This window comes from Hemicordylus capensis, chromosome 3, assembly GCF_027244095.1.
Source record: "Hemicordylus capensis ecotype Gifberg chromosome 3, rHemCap1.1.pri, whole genome shotgun sequence".
NCBI classification, from domain to species: domain Eukaryota; kingdom Metazoa; phylum Chordata; class Lepidosauria; order Squamata; family Cordylidae; genus Hemicordylus; species Hemicordylus capensis.
The window spans coordinates 300,896,290-300,913,358 of NC_069659.1; the positions used below are offsets into that span (position 1 = coordinate 300,896,290).

At 44.5% G+C, this 17,069-nt stretch overlaps 1 non-coding gene across 1 annotated transcript; it reads right to left on the reverse strand.

The window, feature by feature from the left end:
- Positions 1–10,275: 10,275 nt before the first annotated feature.
- Positions 10,276–10,517, reverse strand: LOC128352712 (small nucleolar RNA U85). Its single transcript, XR_008320606.1, has one exon. It is a non-coding gene; the product is annotated as a small nucleolar RNA U85 (small nucleolar RNA).
- Between the last annotated feature and the right edge of the window lie 6,552 nt (positions 10,518–17,069).

Below are 17,069 nucleotides of genomic sequence, written 5' to 3' on the forward strand. Positions count from 1 at the left end.
TTTTGTCAAAAAGCTGGAACATTTTTGCTGTTCCCAGGACCAGTGAACTCCACTGTTTGAGATGTACTGTGTAATAATCACCATCATTATTTCTAAAACTCTCCCGAATTGCAAAGTACAGGTGCACAATGCATATTTGCATGCACAGCTATGTAGTTTGCCAAGAAGTTCCATATCCCATAATGTCCATCATACACACAATGCCTTCTGAAGGATAAAGTGTCAGTTCAGATTTAAGACTGACTATTCTTGACTGAAACCATTTCTGGAGCCCTGCCCCCACCCCAGGCAATTTTTTCTCTCATGTTATTCACATTAAAATCTCCAAGACTGCTTTCAGTATTCACTTGGAGAGTGGTGCTGATTCCTGGAAACTTCCGCCCAGTCCGGTCCAGGAGAGTTGGCAACCCTAGTTCAGATGCACCTAGTACAGTTCACTACCAGCAATGTGAGTAAGTTACAACTCTTCAGTAAAAATCAAAGCAAGCTTTTATCAGATAAAATAACCATATCAATAAGGTTTACTCACCTTAACTAGGTTCTGCCTGCACCTGTCTATCACTGCCAGTGTAGCATCTTTCAAATGGACTATCTAGGTTCAGCAGGCCTATAGGTTCAGCAGGCCTTAGCTCTATAGACTCAATACATTTATCTTGCCAGTCACTGGGCTAGTAAAGTGCTCACTCAACTGGTCAGGTAAAGGAAGCTGCCTTGTATCAGTCAGACCATTGGTCCATCTAGTTCAGTATGGTCTACACTGACTGGTTCTCCAAGGTTTCAGGCAAGGAGTCTCTCCCAGCCCTACTTGGAGATGCCAGAGAGTGAATCCTCTGCATGTAAACTGATGCTCAGCCACTAAGCTATGGCCCTATCCTCCTAAGGGTAATATCTTACAGTGATTACATATTGGGGCTATTCTCACGATCAGGCAAAATCTGGCTAGGGGACCCTAGCCTGATTTTGCCTGATTGCGTAAACCACCGGGCTCGCAGGCAAGCCTGGTGGCTTAAGAGTGGCTAGCACGCTTTAGTAGCCCTCCCCGAAGCCCAGGTTTGCGGAGCGAGTACTCCGCAAACCTGGGCTTCCTGATCTTGAGTAGCTGCAGTGTGGCTCCGTGGCATGGCTACTCATGAGTAGACCCCCAGAGGGGAGGCGAAAAGCCACCTCCCGGCTCCGGGGGTCTCCCCAGTATGCCGTGCGTGCTCGGGGGCTTCTGGGGGCTGCGCAGACCCCGAGCTCCCCAGCCCCCGCCAGCTCTGTTGCAGAGCTGGCAATCGTGTGAGCGGCTGATCCGGCCACTCAGGGCTCTCTCCCCACTCACCATTCTAAACCGGGTCTCACTGATTGTGAGACCCAGCTCGTAGTCATCCATCCCAATACAAACCAGGGTAGTCCCTTCTTAGCAAAGGGAACAAGTCATGCTGGCTCTCACAAGACCAGCTCTTCTCATTTGCAGCAATGGCAGTGTTTTCTTATTAGAACTTTGGACACATAGTCGTTTGCCAGTGGCTCCAACAAGCCCTCATCAGCTTCAGCATTGCTTCAGCATCTCAGCAGCTGCAATACTTCCTAGCATGCCTTTCTAGCAACCATCAGTTACAAACCATGACTTTCTGTGATACATCACCAGAAACACCCGTACTCTCAAACAGGAGCTGATTAGAATTCATTTGTAACACAATGAAGCTATTCCCACGATCAGTAGAAAGCAGGCTAAGGGAGCCTGCCCCACTTTCTACCAATCGTGGGAACCACCAGGCTCGCGGGTGAGCCTGGTGGTTCCCAGATGGCTAGCCCGCCTAATTCCCCTTCCCCTTAAATGAGATTAACTCCATTAACCTCATGTTATTGCTCATGTGTCACCACAGCACGCAGTGACACATGAGTAGACCCATGATTGGGAGGCTGCAAAGCAACCTCCCAGGCTCAAGGGTCCCCCCCCCCAGAATACCCCATACACTTCCCAGTTCCCGGATCCCCGCAGTCCCCACCAGCTCTATGATTGGAGCCCTGGGCAGCCAGATCGGTCACCCACATGACCACTATGATGGAGAGCAGGCTAAGCCCACTCTCCCCACAGACCTCATTGAGGCACTTCACAGTAATCGTGTGATGCACCTCATTGAATGGAGTTTGCAGTTTCAAGCAAAGTTTGCCACCATCAAATAGCACACCCTAATCTGTGTGGCAAAGAGGAACAGTATGCCAGTAGTGTGCACAGAACCGCACCTCAGCAGTTTGGCACCGGGCGGTGGTTCTTTAAGGGCAGGGATGCACTTACCCCTCCCGCCACTCCCCCCCCACCGGCTCTCCTTTTAAAAAGCAGTTTGGGGGGCAGCAGCGTACCTCCCTGCTGCCCCTGCCCCTGTTTTTGGCTGGAAGTGGCCGGAATTACAGTGCACGTGTGCGCACGTCACATGCACCTGCCTGATGTGTGCCCACCCATGCATGATGTGCACCTGCCCGCTCGACTTGCGTGTATGTGTGCACAGTACTTCTGGCCACTTACGGCCGAAAATGGGGGCAGGGGCAGCAGGGAGGTATGCTTCTCCCCACAAAAAACTGCTTTAAAAAAGGATCGCCAGTGGGGGGAAAGTGGCGGGAGGGGTAAGTGCACCCCCTGCCCTTAAAGAACCCCCCCATGCCAAACTGTCAAACTGCACCATGTTCAAACCAGTTTGGAGGCCTCTACAATGGCCTCTGGACCAGTCTGTGCACATCCCTACAGTATGCCTCTGCTTGACCCATGGCTTAGCACCAAAGGGAATGTTACCCCTGGACTTCGGGGCCGAAGTCCAGGACCTCCACACACCCTGGAGACCCTCTTTAGTTTGTCCTGGATGATGTGGTTTGTGCCCTCAAGAACCTACATGTTAAAAAATGATGCTTAGCTTGCAGCGGTAGGGCCTCCAAAGGCCTTTAGGTCCAGGCTCCAAAATTACCTAGGTGCGCCTCTGCTTAGCACCACCACCACCATTTGAGAAACCCCCATCCTCCAGCCATTTCATTCAAGACTGGTGGGCTGAGGCAGTGCAATTTGGTCAGATTTCTCCGTTTCAGCCCATGCTTGCACTATGTTGAGGGGCCAGATTCAGGGTGAGAGTACAGTGTTCATTTTGTCTTTCTTCCACCCAACCAGTAATCTTCTCAGTTTGGGGTTGGTCGGTCAGTCAGTCAGTTCTTTTGCTATGAATTTTGGATTGATGTGGCTGGGAACACATTTGATCTAGTTCCTTGACTGGCCTTTGAGAGCTTTGGGATTGGGTTAGTCTGTGTGCTTGCTTTTGCCTTCCTGGTAGCAAATAGCCCTGCATAGTACACTATGAGGCGAGACTTACGATCAGTGAGACCCGCCTTAAAAGGGTTTGCGAAGAGAGCAGGCTTAGCCTGCTCTCTCCACAGATGATCCTCAGACAGCCCTGGGTGGCCGGATCGGCTGCCCACATGACTGCTGGCTCCATCATGGAGCCAGTGGGGGCTGCGGGGTTCGGGGGCTGCGGGGCCCCCAGAAGTTTCGCACGAGCATGTGAGGCATCCTGGAGAGACCCCCAGGGCTGGGAGGCTTGTTTCAGCCTCCTGGCGGGGGTCTCCTTGTGATCAAATAGATGGGGTTAGCGGAGCGCTCGTTCCACTAACCTCATCTAAGGGGAGGGGGAATTAGGAGGGTTTGCTGCCGGGAACTGCGCAGCTCCCTTGGCAGCACACGATTGGGCAAAAGCAGGCTAGGCTCCCTTAGCCCGCATTTGCTCGATTGTGAGAATCTCCTTACTGTTTAAGACTATTGTTTTTTTGTTTGTTTCCAGTGTCACAATTGGCTGGGGCACTTGGCACTGGGCAGAAGACATTATCAGGGTAGAGGTGGAGGTGGGGTCCCGTCCCTCTGTGATGGGCCCCTTTCAAGGACTTTGTGGATAGGAGTTTACAGGCCAATTTACCATGACAGCTGGTATGGCACCTAAACCCCAAGTTGATGGTTGGCTTACACCAGTTTTCTTCCCAGGCATGGTGTATGTGTGTGTGTGCGTGTGCGTGTTAGAGTTTCAGTGCAAACCTGTGTGTGGTTCCATGCTTCAGGTCCAATCACCATTCTGAGCAGGTGCAACTATTTCACTAAATGATGTTCTCTTCTACTTCTAGAGTCTTTCTTTGATTGACCCTGAAAGGCTGTTAATGAATGAAGTATTTGGCTAAAGATCTGCTATGCCTCACCTAGTTTCTTGAATCACTTCAGGAGTTTTCCCCAACTACCCAATTAACTTGTATCAATTGAAACAAGCCCATGCAGTCCAAAGAGGTGTAAATAAGAGTGCTAGCTCTGGAAAGTGTCTTTTCTTCCTGCCTGTCACTGTTTCCATACTTAGCATTAATCCTTTCCAATTTTAAATGAGCATTTTCAGATGTTGCATGGAAATTTGTCAGTCAACTTTTTATTTTTTAAACACCTTGGATATTTCCCAATAAAAAGAGAAAGCTTTCCAGTGAGAATGCATTTTTGAAAGGAATTTCCTGTCCATCTCTAACATGCAACCTGAATGTTGTCAATCCAACATCTAAAAGTGGTTTAAATAAATTGTTTCTATGTGCTATTTTGTTCTGTGAACGGTTCTCTGCTACACAAAGAGGCACATCTGCATCAGCCACCCCCCCCAACACATCTTTCTTTATAGTGCCAGTAAAATCCAACTTCAGGCAGAAATAGTCTTAAAAATAGATGTGGTATACCCCATAGAGTAAGAAGTCCAAAACATGTCAGGATTTTCAACTGGCTTCTGGGCTGTGCCCTTTACAGCAACTGGATCTGCAGAAATAAGCAAGTGATAATGGGCTGGTTTAGACTATACTAGGGGTTCCCAACCTGTGGTACTCAAGATGCTGCTTAACTACAACTCCCATCATCCTCAGCTGCAATGTAGTATGTCTGGAGATGATGGGAGCTGTAGTTCAGAAACATCTGGAGTACCGTAAGTTAGGACCTGCTGTACTCTATACCTTCCCCCCACAAAACCAGCCCATGAGATTAAGAAAGAGGTAATGCCTAGAGCACACCTGTCCTGGCATCTTTCCCAGATGTTCTGACATCCTCCTGGTTTACTCCTTTATCACCACTCTACAGACAATCCCAATACTTGTTTGAACCCCACCCCCTGCCACACACACACACACACACAATAAAGGAACACACCAAGAGGATGTCACGATGCCCAGGAAAATTACCAGGACAGGTGTGCACACAGTGCATCACCCTTCTTAATTGTGTGGGCCAGTTCAGGATTGGGGGAGGAAGTATCATCTGAACCGGGCCAATATTTATCTCCATGTTGTGAAAGGTTTCATCTGCCTATTTCTGCATACCAAGCTGCTGATAAAGAAACTAATCAGTGATTGCTTTGATCAGAAGTGTTATACTATGCCCTTTGGGGGGCATTCCATTCCTATGATTATGTGCAGAGATAATGGGGCAGCAGTATCTGTCTAACATATGTGCATAATTAAAACTTCTTTAGATGGGCATGTACATACAGCAGTATGTACTCTACAGACATCTCTCTCTAAGGTGTACCTGTCACTAATCCCATGTGTGGCAACTCTCATGAGAGTTTGTGATCAAGCTGCCGGCGGGGGGAGAGGAAAGTGGAGGCTCCACCGGCGGAAAGCCTTGCCTGCCTCTGAGGCTGGAGGTGGCCTATAGCCCTCAGTCTAGTAGCCATTGATAGATCTGTCCTCCATGAATTAACCTAAACCCCTCTTGAAGCCATCCAGGTTTCTGGCTGTCACCACAGATTGTGGCAGAGAATTCCATAGGTTGATTATGTGTTGTGTGAAAAGGTACTTCCTTTTGTCGATCCTAAATTTCTTGGCAATAAGTAAGGCACGAAGCCTGACCGCCAGCGGCCCATGTGCAGCTGCGGCGGTGGCCCCGCTCATCCCACGCCCTGTGTCTAATGTCAGACGTGGGGGCTAGCCACGCCCCCTCATCTGATGTCAGACACAGGGGTGTGTAGTCTGGCTCCCGAATGGAGCCCACCAGCTCCCTTCAGGAGTTGGGAGGCAGGCCTGCGCTGCATTTGCAGCACCGGCCATTTAACTTCTGATGGGGCCTCATGGCCCCTTCAGGAGCTAGTCAGGCTGGCAATACATTCACGGCACAGCCAAGAGTGACTCTTCCCTGCAGGGAAGAGCTGTTCCTAGCTGCACCACAAACACAATGCTGGCCATTTAACTCCTGAAGGGGCCACCTTAAAAGGCCGGGAAGAGTTGCTCCTGGCCGCACCGCGAACATGGTCCCCGCTCGGGAACTAAACCAGCACCCCTGCATCTGATGTCTGACGCGGGGGGGGGGGTGTTGGGGCTGCGAGGTGTGGCCCCTGATTGGGCGCAGCCCAGGTTCTTTGAACCAGTTTGCCCAATGGTGGCTCCGCCCCTGCAATCAGTTTCATGGGATGACCCCTGGTTCTAATGTTATGAGAGAAGGAGAAGGATCTCTCTATCAACTTTCTCCACACCATGCATGATTTTATAGATCTCTATCATGTCTCCCCACAGTCGTCTTTTTTCTAAACTAAAAAGCCCCAGGTGTTGTAGCCTTGCCTCATAAGGAAGCCCCTGATCATCTTGGTTGCCCTCTTGGGGATGTGCCATTTCAGCAGCCCCTGAAAATACTACATTTCACAACATATCCTGGGCCTTTCCCAGGACTACAGGGAGGAAACATTCTATAAGGTTTTAAAAATAAACTAACAGAATCCATGCTGCAGCAGCCTCTATTCCCTCACCACCAGGAGCAAAAAATAAATAAATGAAAGCCTCTCCTAATTTTGGCCTGTAAATACTAAATAAGAGGCAGGGGAGTGGTGAAAGGGTGGGTCAAAGCTTCAGCTCTATTTGAAGCAATCTCTTTAAATTGGGACAAAGTGAACTGGCCTGCCCTGAACCATGATATTGGTGACCCATGAAGAGAATCAGTGGTGATTCACACAGTCTTGTGCCCTGATTCTTCTAGGCCTGGAATTACATAGATCAAAGAAAAGAAGAAGAAGAAATAGAGCCATATGAGCACATAGACTAGAGAAATAAAAATAAGTGCAAAATAAATTAAACCATTCTCTCAGGGGCATTGTTAGGTACTTAAAATATTAGGGGCTGGGCCCAAAGCTCCCTCTTTTGATAAACTCAATCATACTCCTCCCCCAAGATTAGTTATATATATATATATATTAAAGTCTCTAATATTATAATACAGCACCTATGATGCAAGCAGCAGAGAGCTAGGTGACGCTAGGCTGCTCACTTCCTTTCTGGAAGAGGTTATGGATTCAGGACTCTTACCAATTCATTGAGGGCCTGTGCCCCAGTGATGCCCCTAGGTAGGACAAACAGCTTCTTGCATTGCACTGATTTAAGGCCTATTTGATCATTGCTCTGGAAAGTTTCCATACACTAGTATACTCATAAACCCACCTCACATATTGAGAACCACCATCCTAAACTGGCTGATATATGGTTATAATGTCTTCAGAGTTCAAATTCTAGAAAAAGGACTCCAACAATACACTCTCTGTATGTGTTTCTAGGGATGTAATGAGAAGAGGATGATTTGTTTTTTTCCATGAAGGAATAATTATCTTAGCATGGTGCCTATTTCACTCAAGAAATCCACACATCCAAATGAAAGACCCTTCCTCCCCTCCAAAGACAGTTTAACAGTTACCATAAAGTTGTGAGCAGAATTGTGAGAATGTTTGTCATTGTTTCATTTTTGGCAGTACAAAATGATCTAATTTTTGTTTGTCTAGCTGGACACTGAAAACGAAGGATTTTTAAACCATGTGTCAGAATTTGAACTTAATTAAAACTAATTGCCTGCTGTACTGTAAGTGATGCTACTGGATTTTCAAATAGCTCTTGTTACCATGGGATGGTTTACTTAATGCCATTCTCTCACATGATGAAATTTTTTGTCCTAATTGTACTGTGCTAGTTGTTTATCACTCTTTCCTAGCTTGCTGTGTTTCTTGGAAGGTCAACTGCTTTGCAAAAGTCATAGGTGAGGATCAGGAGTTTATTATTAGCACAAAATAAAACACATTGTTATAATTTGTCGATAAAATCAGCACATTTGAAAACAGAACATCAGCAGAAGCAGCAGCAGCAAATGAAAAATCTTGAGAATTCATCCTGCTTAAATCACTCCAAATGAATGGTTACAAAAAAGTGCAATTCTGTTTATTATCTTCTGAGGAAATACAAGTGTAAAGTTCCTTTTTCTAGTAGGAGCCTCCTTCTTGTTCTTACCAGCCAGCGCGCGCACACACACACACACACACACACACACACACCCCTATACAAGGACCTTCACATATAGTCGGCCAAAGCAAGGCACAGCTGCATCTCAGCCTTTTCATGATACTCCCTCAAGTCCATTTTTAGCACAGTATCACATCTGTACATAACAGATATAGGGTAATTAGCTTTGGTGTGCGGGATAGCAATGCTGCTATTTCTCCACCCACCCACTCACGCATCCCTTTTTTCAAATAGTCTGATTCAGTGCATATGCAGAAGAACATCTAATCACCAAATATTACAATAAATACGGAGTAAAAGTGACCTTTCAAATTCTCCACCAACTCAGTCATAGGAACATGGGAAGCTGCCTTAAACTGTGTCAGTCCCTTGGTCCATCTAGTTCAGTGCTATCTGTACTGACTGTCAGTGGCTCTTCAAGGTTTCAGGCAGAAGTCTTTCCCAGTCCTACCTGGAAATAACAGGGAGTGAACCTGGGATTTTCTGCATGCAAAGCAGATGCTCTACTATGAATCAAATCCTTAAGAACATAAGAACAGCCCTGCTGGATCAGGCCCAAGGCCCATCTAGTTCAGCATCCTGTTTCACATAGTGGCCCACCAGATGACCCTGGAAGCCTACAGGCAGGAGTTGAGGGCATGCCCTCTCTCCTGCTGTTACTCCCCTGCAACTGGTACTCAGAGAAATCCTGCCTTTGAGGCTGGAGGTGCCCTATAGTCCTCTGACTAGTAGCCATTGATAGACCTCTCCTCCAAGCCCCTCTTAAAGCCATCCAGGTTGTTGGCTGTCACCACATCTGGTGGCAGAGAATTCCACAAGTTGATTATATGTTGTGTGAAAAAGCACTTCTGGTTGTTGGTCCTAAATTTCTCAGCAATCAATTTCATGGGATGACCCCTGGTTCTAGTGTTATGTGAGAAGAAGAAGAATTTCTCTCTATCCACTTTCTCCACACCATGCATTATTTTAGAGACCTCTATCATGTCTCCCTGTAGTCGCCTTTTTTCTAAACTAAATAGCCCAGGTGTTGTAGCCTTGCCTCATAAGAAAGGTACTCTAGGCCTCTGACCATCTTGGTTGCCCTCTTCTGCACCTTTTCCAGGTCTGCAGTGTCCTTCTTTAGATGTGGTGACCAGAATTGTACACAGTACTCCAAGTGTGGCCGCACCATAGTTTTGTATAATGGCATTATAATATTAGCAGTTTTATTTTCAATCCCCTTCCTAATGATCCCTAGCATGGAATTGGCCTTTTCACAGCTGCCGCACATTGGGTCAACCCTTTCAACGAGCTGTCTACCACGACCCCAAGATCCCGCTCCTGGTCAGTCACTGACAGTTCAGATCCCATCAGCATATACTTGGTTGGCGGGGGGGGGGGGGGGCGGGGTTGTCCCAACGTGCATCACTTTACACTTGCCAACATTGAACCACATTTGCCATTTTGTCGCACACTCCCCCAGTTTGGAGAGATCCTTTTGGCACACCTTACAATCAGTTTTGAATTTCACTACCCAAAAGAGTTTGGTATCATCTGCAAATTTGGCCACCATTTTTGCCGACCAAATTTGACCAGACAAGCAACTGGGCAGCAAACAGGCTGTTCAGTGGTTTAACCAAGCAACAAGTTATCAATGTTCTTCAGATTCTGGTTTTGTTAAAAAACAACAACACACATATAAAAGTTTGAAACTGCTGAAAAATTAAAAGACTAGTATGATCAATGTGGCAGTTTTCAAACTTCTTTTCTCGTGACCCAGCTGAAGGCAATCCCTTATCCCCATGACCCAAAGGAATAATTTATCCTCATGAGAGTTTTCATAAAATCACAGAGGGGCAAAATGTGCTAGGGCTTATTGACTGATTTTTGCAACTTATTTCTCCACCGCACTGAGCAGAAAAGCATCCTTATTAGCTGATTGGCTACATTCAAAACTGCTGTGCTGTGCATGTGGTGTCAAAGTTTAAAATACAGCAATCTTACTGGAAACAAGCGATTACGGTAGGCCTATATCTTATGTGCTCTGAGCTTGTCTTATGCCCATACCCCTGGGACCTGACCCCCACCCCTTCTCTTTGGAATACTTTGCAACTGGGGAGAATATGAGGAATGGGAAATGTTGGTCTGCCCTTAACAGCAAACACACATTATTCTGCACAGACCACAAAGATTACAGTCCTGTTTATAAGGAATGGAATGAGGAAAAGAACCTGCCAGTAACAATTAGCCCCATAGCTGAATGACTGCAATGTTAATTTTAAAAGGTTGAAAATTATCTGTATTTTAAGATACCATAAAAAATTTAATTCGCAAAGGATCCAGTGCCTAATATGGTCAGCCCTGCTATCTTGGCAAAGAGGCACCTTTTAACATGGTGATTCTCTTTATTTAGCAGAGGGAGAGTAACTGGCCCTATCCACCACCCAGCAAAGTACTTCCAGTGACTGTTGCTGGTGTCTGTCTTATGTTTCTTTTTAGATTGTGAGCCCTTTGGGGACAGGGAGCCATCTTATTCATTTGCTATTTTTCTGTGTAAACCGCCCTGAACCATTTTTGGAAGGGCGGTATAGAAATCGAATAAGTAAGTAAACAAACTAACTAACAAATAAGATCTCACAACCCAGTACTGGGGCATGATTCACACTTTGAAAACCGCTAATCAGATGCATAAAGATTTCCACAATATAATGTTATGAGGTAAACTAGCATTTTGAGGGCATACCATGGGAAGAGTGAACCGGTCTCCAAGTGCCATGCCCACATTAGCCCTGTCATGGCCAGCACTACCCACAAACAACTGAACACTGTCATGAATGTGTGGTGGCCCAGCCTCATTGCTTTTCATGTTGGTTAGTTGCTCTGCAGGCAGCTCTTAAGGTAAAGGTGAAGTGTGCTGTTGAGTCGGTGTCGACTCCTGGCGACCACAGAGCCCTGTGGTTGTCTTGGGTAGGGTTTTACCATTGCCATCTCCCGCACAGTATGAGATGATGCATTTCAACATCTTCCTATATTGCTGCTGCCCAAAATAGGTGTTTCAAATAGTCCGGGAAACATACCAGTGAGGATTTGAACCAGGAATCTCTGGCTTGCTAGTCAAGCCATTTCCCCACTGCGCAATTAGGAAGAGTACTTAAAAGCAGATGTTATGCTGGCCAGGAGCTGTTTCGTATGTTCTTGTGCCTTTTTGGGATATGTTGGTACTTGTCAGTTTTAACTTGGATGGTTTTGTAAAGAGGAATTTGACAGGAGAGTAAGCAGAAAGCTAAAGCTGGGGCCAATTAATTTTCCAAGGGAATTGTATCATATTTGATGCATTGATATGGTGGATGTTGAGGTTGTGGAAGGGGTAGGCTAGGGGCTCAAAGTATTTTGAAATCTCTTTTCCAAACTCCAGACCCTCTCAAAAGGCTCCCTTGCCTCTCACACAGCAGAACCCCTGCTCCTTCAGCTGATGAACAGGAGCAGCTGAAGGAGCAGGGGTTCTGATGTGTAAGAGGCTAGGGGGTCTTTTGAGAGGGTCTGGAGTTTGGACTAGAGATTTTAAAATACTGAGTTGGTATCGGACGGTTCTACTGAGGGGCAGGTTAACCTTGTTGCTCTGCATTTTGTTTGTACATTTAAATACTGTAACCATATTGTGTTGCTGATACACTTGGGATCTTATTATTTAAGAGAGTTTCTTCTTCTACATGATTCCCACCACTTCTTAAGTTCATTTGGAGAGGTCCATCTGCACTTGCCACTAGAGATGTGAATGAATTGGATTTTGCAATTCAATTCAAGCTCAAAACGAATAACAAATACTCAAATACAGTCATTGAATGGCCATCCACTGGTGGCCATTTTGATGAATCAGGTCAAAAAATTTGAGTGATGTGAATTATTCAACCATAGGGAACAATGGAAAACCAAATCATTCCATTGTTCCTATATGTAGGTCCTAGGGACACTGAAGCATATTGACTGGTAGGGTATGATGGATGCTACCTACATAGCCACCATCTTGGATCGGGGTTCATGACATCATTACAAACTACACATTTGAGATGTCCCTATCTGTCCCTACAGCTGTAGCAAATTTGGTTCAAATCGGTTAAGCGGTCCACACAGTAGCCCACTTGCACCTCCAACATTTACACATCCGCCATCTTGAATTGGAGTGGATGACATCATCACAAATGATGCCATTGGGGCATTCCTATGTGTCCCTACAGCTGTAGCAAATTTGGTTCAAATTGGTGAGCAGTTCACAAGTTAGCCCACTTGCACCTCAAATGTTCATGTGCCTGCCAACTTGGATTGGAGTAGGTAGCAAATTTCATTCAAATCGGTTAGGCGGTTCACAAATTAGCCCAGTTGCACCTCAAATATTTATGTGCCTGCCATCTTGAATCAGGTGAATGAAATCATCACAAACTATGCCATTCAGGTGTCCCTACAACGGTACCCAATTTGGTTCATATTGGTCCAGGAACTGTGAAGTTGAGGGGGGGGGACGCACACATGGACAGACACACACACACAGAATGTTGGGTGATCTCATAAGCCTACTGGAAAGTAGGCTAAAAACCTGAAAAAATAAGGGAAACAGAGAGAACCTGGCAGGCTGGGCACCAGACAGAACCAGCAGCCTACAAACAAAAAATGGATCTACCAGGCACACAGCATTAGCAGCAGAGATGCAGCTACTACTACTACTACTACTAATAATAATAATAATAATAATAAGCACAACATCCCAGTTTTTAAAGTCACTGGGGGCTGGCTACAAGCAAAAATAAGAAATCCAATTAAAATAAAATTCCAGGCAGCACCCAGTTAAAGCCACTGGGTGGGGGCTGCTGGTACAATTTTTTTAAAAAATAGAGGAAAAAATCAGTACAGTATATCAAAGGAGGCTGGCTACAAGCAATTGGTGGTGGTGGTGCTCAAATTCCAATGAGCACCAGTACAAGTCACTGGGGCTGCTGTTAGAAAATAAAAAAATTGAAGAAAATAAAAGCAGTTGCTGGTATCACTGTAAATTAAAAGGATGGTTTAAAAAATAGAGAGAATCAGATAAGCCTCTGTCTCTCTCTCTCCACTCACAGGAGCAGGCAGGCAGGCTCAGACCAGCACCAGCAGCAATGTCTGCTCTCCTCTCAGTGCTGTTGCAGTCTCTCTCTCTGATCCTTCTCAGAGATACCAAAATGGCTTTCTGTCTCTGTCACCAAGCAGTCCCTTAAATACATTTTGTTACTCTCTCCTATGGCCTCCCAGCTCCCTGCTCCCTTCCCACAGCCAATGGGGCACAATTGCCCATGCCAACACTTAATTTGAACGACAACAAGCCAACCAAGAAACAAGGAGATCTCATGCCCATTGAAGCCAGTGCCGGAAAGCCAATCAGCAGGGGGGAAACACAGAGAAAAAATGGCGCCTGCAACTCGAATCACTCGAATCAATTAACGTTGAATGTGGGGAAATTTGATCTCGAATCAGGCCCTTCATTTTAGGGACAATTTGATTGAAGGTCAAATTATTCAAATCGCCCCAATTTGGTGTGAATCGATTCACATACAAATTTAATAGCACATCTCTAATTGCCACCAGCTCATCTGGTGGTGACTTGGAGTAAGGCTTCCTCTGTAGTCACCCCCAAGCTTTGGAACACACTTCAAGCTAAGATATGAAGCTTGCCCTCTCTGCTGGCCTTTAAGATACATATTTTTAAACCCGATATTCTTATGGTTAATTAATTGATTTTTAATTAATTTCATTTAATTATGTTTCCATTTCTGTATTTTAACTGGTTTATTTTAACTGGTTTGTAAACTGCATTGAGATTTTCAATTAGGCAGTATATAAATATAATAAATAAGCAAACCTAACTGAGCTTTCATCATAGGATGGTCTGCAGAGCACACCAACACCACAGCATTGCAACTTGAGAGAGCTGTTAACAACAACAAAAAGAGCAATTTTGTGAGTGTCACGCATGGATGCCAAGCATGGATGCCTCCCAGAGTTTTGCATGGGAACATGATAGTAATCATAAATAGATCAGCATCACATTGAAAAGAGGCATTCAGGGTCATTTCCAGAGAACAGCGGTGGATCGGATCCATTACTAATATGCATTTCTGATAAGGACCTTAAGACCATTTCTAGGTTAGGCTCACTGAGGGCATCGTGGAATACCTGTTATCCAGCTTAAATGAAGCTTCTTTTAAATCTATGACTCTAACTTCAATACGAAAGACATATATGCCTTCATATCCACCTTCTGTCCTCCTCTCAACTGATTTTAGATGTAAGGAGATGCTGTCAAATACTGAAGGCAACAGAAACTTGGGAACTATGTTGCTTACATGGATGTTTAGGCATGTTGAAGAGAGATAATACAACCTGGGGCAGTTAGAACAGTAATATTCATAGGCAACTGCATTACAACCTATCTAACCATCTTCTCCAAATTTAATCATAAGTATTGAACTACTAGATCCAAAACTCACATGCAGGAGAAGCTGTTTGTTCAGCTAGATAGATCATATATTGCTTTTAGGATAGTAGTTTCTCATGGCCAAAGTAACAAACTACTGTCCAGTTTTAAAAGTGACTTGTCTTGGCAGTGAGACTGCTGCATCAAAGACAACAACTGAATAACTGGTTTCATGCATTTTTTCCCCCATGCATGTAATGTTTGGTTTTTAGCTCTTGCCTCTGAGGTTAATCTGAATTAATCACTAATGTAGGAGGTTCTCTGATCCTATAGTGATTAGTGTGTTGCCTCTCTTGCTTGGACCCAACATCTTACACACAGTTCCTATCCATGGCTGGAACACCAACTTGATCTGAAGTATTTATACGCTGCAAGAATTACTTGAGTGCAAGGGAAACCCTTTCTCTGCCACAGCCAACTCTGACCAGCCAGGGAAGCAGACAGCTGTCCAGAGTAGAGTGGGTCCAGATGGACTAGTACCAAATTAGGAAGCATAAACAATTACAGATTAGGTCTGTATAGTGAAACATCACCACAAAGTACCCCAGAGAGAGCAAGACTTTTCAAAAGAAAGAAAGAAAGAAAGGTTTATTGAACAATCACAATGCAATAACCAGGTATTGAATATTGATTGATGTATTAAAATTTAAGGCTGTGCTGGAATAAAGGAGGGGGAAATGGGGAAAACTGTAGTGAGGCTGCATGCAGAAAAAGGGAAAGAAATGAAGACAGGAATAGGAACATAGGAAGCTGCCTTATACCAAGTCAGACCATTGGTCTATATCTAGCTCAGTGTTTACACTAACTGACAACGGCTCTTTAGTGTTTCAGACAAACTCTTTCTTTGCCTCAGTTTCTCAGGAGACTGAGTCTTCCCAGGCCTCTGAATAGTCCACTGGAACTGCTTGTCCCAGAACCTTTATCCACTGTGCTGACAACTAAGCCTCATCAAAAAGGTGGCAGTGGTCCCCACCTTTCACAGGCTCAAAGCACGATATGCTGGTTTTGTAACCATATCACCTGCCTGAAATGGAGGCCAACCATCAAAATACTCACATAGCAGTGTGAGGCCATGACTTCGGAGGTGTGGGGAGAATACTCTGGGAATAACTGCTATGTTACAATATCTTACCTCAACATCTTAAAACAGACTTACCTTAGAACTCACTTCTACCAAGGGAATTGATGTATAGACCCTTGACTCTACAAAAAGGATGCTAGAGCAGAGATCCTGGTAGGAAACTGTAGAAATAAGAACATGACTTTCAGTCATCGACTTACAGAGAACAGCTTTCCTTCAATGGTTGAAGGAAGACTGCTAGTCATAAAAATTAGAGCTCTAGTATGCTGACATTTTAAAAATGAATATTAGCCCTGTTTTGGTTATATTCAAGATGATCATTTTTCATGGGCTTCAATATTAAACTGACACTGTTTCATTATAATACTGAGGACAAGAGAAGTTATTTCCTGCAACAGCAGCTATGAGGCAAAACTTGGGTTCTGTTTGTAAATGCCATTTGAAAAGAATAGTCACCTATTTTTCATACTGCTTGTACAGAGACATCACAATTTTTGTTCAATTGCCTGGTATATCTTGTTGCCTGTGTGTCTTTTTCTTTGACAGAATGTATGAATATAACTCTGCTTTGGGAACACTGGGAAAATACTGTGCAGTTAGCCATTTTTTTCTGGCAACTGAAAGAAAGCTGATATACTTAAAAAGATGACTCATGCATGCTTCTGAATTTCATTTCCTCTAAGTAAAGGAGATTGCCAATTCTTCATCCAAGGCCAAGATTTTTTGATCATCTACCTGTGATATATCTAGCCTTTATCTAAGCATGTTCAATATCTTTTACAAAGCCAAGTTTCTCTTTCTCTTTCTCTTGTTCTTTCTTTCATACATGCAAAGCAAGGACTTGCACATTCACTTACCATGTTAAAGTCAGTAGCTAATATACAAGCTAAGAAAATATGCCTAATATAAACCTTTTCGGTGTATTTTGTTGGGCTTCTGTTTGTATATTGTGCTGGTCAGTGACTGTGATAAAAGAATTGATTGATTGATCGATTGATTGGCTAATATAATAACCTAATAATAATAATATAATATAATATAATAATAATTATTATTATTATCTAATCAGCTGTTGTAAAAAGATCGCACAGACTGACTACAAACAAAGGCATGACAAGGTAGCAGGGATGATACACTGGAACATCTGCAAAAAATACAAGCTACCTGTAACCAAAAATTGGTGGGACCATAAAATTGAAAAAG